The 4,853-nt window shown below is 34.6% G+C and overlaps 1 pseudogene; it reads right to left on the reverse strand.

Moving 5' to 3' along the window:
• Positions 1-3,384: 3,384 nt before the first annotated feature.
• On the reverse strand, positions 3,385-3,594 carry LOC123248283 (annotated as a pseudogene).
• Between the last annotated feature and the right edge of the window lie 1,259 nt (positions 3,595-4,853).

Genomic DNA, 4,853 nt, shown 5'->3' on the forward strand with positions numbered 1-4,853 from the left:
TTAAATTCGGAGTTTTTAAAAAAATATTTCCAAACTGTAAAATGGCCAAAGAATCTTAACTAATCTCTTCTTTCTTTCCTAAGAAATCTGCCATTTCCAGGATTCCAACTCTGTCCAAGAACCTATGCATTTCCATTGTGTTGAATTCATACATTTTTGGAGCCCAGCAAATATAAATCTAAGAAAATAATTTTCAAAGGAATACTGAAGAACCCAGGATGTGTTAAATTAAACACTGAGCTACAGGACACAAGGATTCTGATTGGGAAAAACAGAGCAATGGTGGATAGGGAGCCAGCTTTGGAGTTTCAGATCCTATAGCTCATGTACACTGACTTTGTAACACTAAGTTAAGTCACTTAACTCTCAGCACCCCCAGAAATTCTATAAGGTTGTAAACCTCTGTAGAAGTGCTAACCGACCTTAGTAAAGGGAATTTTCTCACTGGAAAATCCCTCTATCAATGAAATCATAGACAGTTTCTAAAAAAAAAAAGTTCTGACTGGAGCAACTATTCTAGGAAGCCTACCTCCTCTTATCACTACAAATGAAAAATTCAAACACATTTCAAGGAAAATTCAGCCCATCATAATGAATTGATTTAGTATAAACTAATACTTCTGGAAAGAATCCAAATAAAATTCTACATATAAAAACTCAAAATAATACAGGAAGGGGGGGTGGACAACAAAAAATTAAAAGTAAAATGAAAGATGGCCTAGAATAGTGGATAGACATCCAGGACAATGATATATAATGTTGTGTGACCTTAGACAAGGTTATTTAACCTCCAGGTATCCCCAGGAAATTCCCTAAGACTCAGAGAGGATGCCAGTCTTCATTAGTTGAGAGGGAGTTTCCTCACCCAGGGAATTTCCTCTACCAGAGGTAATCGAACTTCTGCTACTCTCATGCAGGAACCAAATGAATTAATGTAATTGGGGATATCTAAGTGACTCAGTGGATAGAGAGCCAGATCTGGAGGCAGGAGATCCTGAGTTCAAATATGGCCTCAGATACTTGTTACCCAGGGCAAGTCACTTAACCCCCATTGCCTAGTCCTAACAGCTCTTCTGCCTTGGAACCCAATACTAATATTGCTTCTAAGACAGAAGGTAAGGGTTTAAAAAATGCAATTGGGAAATGTTTAACAAAATAAAAATATACATAAAAAACAGCATAGATATATTAATTTATGGTTTTCTAAGTCAATACACACCCCCAGGGATCCATTTCTATTTGAGTTTGACAGCACTGCCCTACTATAGAAAAATCACAGATTTCGCCCTGATTTTAGCTCAGAGACTTATGCTTAGTATAGATTTTAATAAATATTTTTAACTGAACTATCCTCTCTAAAACAATATTCCCAAATATATGTCATTTACCACAGGATGCCCTCTAGTAGGTCCTCTTTTTTTCCCTAGTTATTTTCAAAATTAGAGCTAACCCTATCTTAGAAGCCAAAGTTAAAACAATATGCTGACATGTAGATTTAATAATTCCTTTTATGATAACTCCTAAATGTTCCCCATTCTTCATTTAAATTCTTTCTAACTTTATTCTGCTTTGACCTTTATCATCTATTTTCAAGATTACTTTATACCTACTTCCTGCTTCGTTAAGTCTTGAATTAGCCTTTGGGCAAAAGCAGTACAATTTTGACATATCTTAAATCATTTAGTCTTTGACTACACTAAGTTACCTTTCTAGGTAAGATAAGCCCCTGTCAGCATAGTCTTTTACTCACCACTCTCATTCACTTTCTGTGAAACAGCCTTTCAGAGAAGTAGTCATGGACATTTTGCTTTAAATGGTTTAATTTAATCTTAAACTCCTTGAGGGTATGATCTGTCTTAAAACGGTTTATTTTCCTTACAATGCCCACACATGGTAAGCACTAGGTAAATATTAGTTGATATGATTTGATTCAACTTGTATTTCCATTAAAAGTTATGCAAACTAACCACAAAACAATCAAAAATGAATGTTGAAAAATTACAAAGAATAAACTGGGGTTCCAAAGAGGAGATACTAGAAGACAGTCCTACTCAGAATCCTTTGAAGAGGTAAGAGGCCCATGGGTGTGCTACATCACACATATTTTCTTACTTTTTCCATATTGAACAGTTTTGTTCATTTCTTAATTCTTTTTCTTTTCTTTAAAACATATTATTTGTGTATATGAACAGTTTTCAGACAAAGAAATCAAAGCATATCTATTGTCATATGAAAAAAATGCTCTAAATCACTATTGATTAAAAAATGCAAACTAAAACAACTCTGAAGTACTACCTCACATATATCAACTAGGCTAATACGACAGAAAAGGAAAATAATAAATGTCAAAAGGAATATGGGAAAATTGGAACACTAGTGCACCATTGGTAGAGTTGTAAACTGATCCAACCATTCTAGAGAATAATTTGTAACTATGCCAAAGGGCTGTAAAACCATGTGTACTCTTTGATCCAGCAATATCACTACAAGTTCTATATCCCAAAAGGATCCAAAAAAGATGGTAGAAGGAAGGACCTATTTTTGCAAAAGATATTTATAGCAGCTTTTTGTGGTGGGAAAGAATTTGAAATTGAGGGGATGTCCATCAGTTGGGGAAGGACTGAATTGTTTTGTATGATAGTAAAGAAATATTATTATGCTATAAGAAATGATGAACAAGAGGGTTTCAGAAAACCTGGACTTATGTGAACTTATACAGAGCGAAGTGAGCAGAACCAGGAGAACATTGTACAAAATAACAGCAATATTGTATGATAAACAACTGTGAATGACTTGACTATTCTCAATCACACAATGATCTAAGACACTCACATAGGATTCATGATGAAAAATGCCATCCCCTTCCAAAGAAAGAACTAATGGGGTTGGAATGCAGGTAGAAGCACATTATCTTTCACTTTAATTTTTTGTTGTTCAAGTTTTCTTCCATGAAATGACTAATATGGAAATATGTTTTACATGATCTCACATGCATAACCTGTATCAGATTGTTTTCTACCTCAGGGAGGAATAAAGGGAGTGTAGGAGGTAGAGAATTTGGAACTCAAAATTTTTTTGAAAGAATGTTAAAAATTGTTTTTCCATGCAATTAAGGGAAAAATAAAATATTATTTTAAAAATATTATTTGCTATATGAGATGCTACTCTAGAGGAAGAAAAGGGATATGAGGAGAAATCTTAGTGATATAAAAAATGAGACATTAGCAATAAAAATTTAATTAAAAAAATAATGAAACCTTAGCAGAAAGATTTAGGCTATTGTCAATTTAGAATTTTTGAGTAGAAAAGACCTTAGAGACCAAAAAGAACACCTTCATTTTATAGAAGAGGCAACCAGGGTCCAGAAAAAGGCTTCCTCCATCAGTAAAATGAGATTAAATTAAATGATCCTCAAAGTCCTTTTAATCTCTAAATTCTATGATCCTACAAGTAAAGCACCTTGCACAGAGTCATAGTCCCTTAAATGAAGGAGTGAGTGCTTTTTAAAATTCCTGAGTCTTAACTGGAAGTTAGGGCATGAAAAAGTTATAGTAGATACTACACTTGATCTTAGCCAAAAGGCCAAGAAGTGATGAAAAGGTTATATTAGAAAGCTGACAAAATGTCACCAGATTACATTGGGATCTCTCCTAGAAATGGAAAAAATGTTGGTTTTGCCTGACTAAATGCAATGAACTGGATGTTCCCCATTTTATTTTATTTTTTTTCAGAATAGCAAATAACTTTATTGTTATGAACCAGATATGTCCTATAAATGATTATATATTAACTTAGACTTGTCTAGGCACTCACAATTTGAGGAAGGTGGAGGCCTATGACAAGGTGGGAGACACGGGCTCCCAGATCAGTCTGGGTTACATGGAATATTGCCAGGTACCAATCAGTATAAGTAGAATGCTATTTTGCATGCATGAATTTGTATATAGATGAACTGATATATGGATAGTGTTCTCTGGAAACTTCATCCCCCATAAGACTGTGACATATAATAGCTGGTGATATTAACCCAATATATATGCCATAAAGTCTAGGTGAAAAAAAAAAAGAGCATATGAGGCGTGCTTCATAGGAAGCTAGGTATAAACTGTCACCAGAAAGACTGGATAAAGGAAGATTGAAGCAAATTGCTGGAAGGGAGAGAAAAATAAAATGAATGCTGAACCAAAACTCTTCCGCCTCTCTGTGTCTAAATTCTGCCATTGCTGACAAGATGCCTTCCCTCCTCTTTGCAGGAAAGTAACAGCTGCAGGCATCCTCACAGCTGCAGTTCCAATTCTTAAGAGTCAGAGTTGAAAGAAATCACAGTCTTGCAAAATTTTACAATTCCAGTGCTAAGATGCAATGCCTTTCAGATCTGAGACTCTTAAGTTCAGTCTCTGGGCAATTAATAAATCTTGATGCTATAAAATAGTATAAATCCAAAATAACATAAAAATAAAGAACAGATCATATAAATAATAAAAAAATAATATAAATAAAAGTTTAATATGCATCAAGGCACTGAGTTAAATATTAGGAAATAAATAGAAGGCAAAAGCAAGGTCTGTTCTTATGATACTCACCTCTAATAGGAGAGACAACATGCAAATAACTAAGTATGTTCAAGACATGCATATGTATATATACATATATGTATGTGTGGATATAAAGAGGGAAGAGGAAATCTCAGAGGGAAGGCACCAGCTGTGGGAGGGACCAAGAAAGACCTCTAGCAGAAGGTTAGATTTGAGCTAAAACCTCAAGGAAGCCAGGGAAATGAAGAGATAAAGGTGAAGAAGAAGCACAGAACCCCACTGTAGGCTGAAAATCCACTAGTTAAAAGATAGCATAGT

Source organism: Gracilinanus agilis, chromosome 4 (assembly GCF_016433145.1).
Source record: "Gracilinanus agilis isolate LMUSP501 chromosome 4, AgileGrace, whole genome shotgun sequence".
Taxonomy (NCBI): domain Eukaryota; kingdom Metazoa; phylum Chordata; class Mammalia; order Didelphimorphia; family Didelphidae; genus Gracilinanus; species Gracilinanus agilis.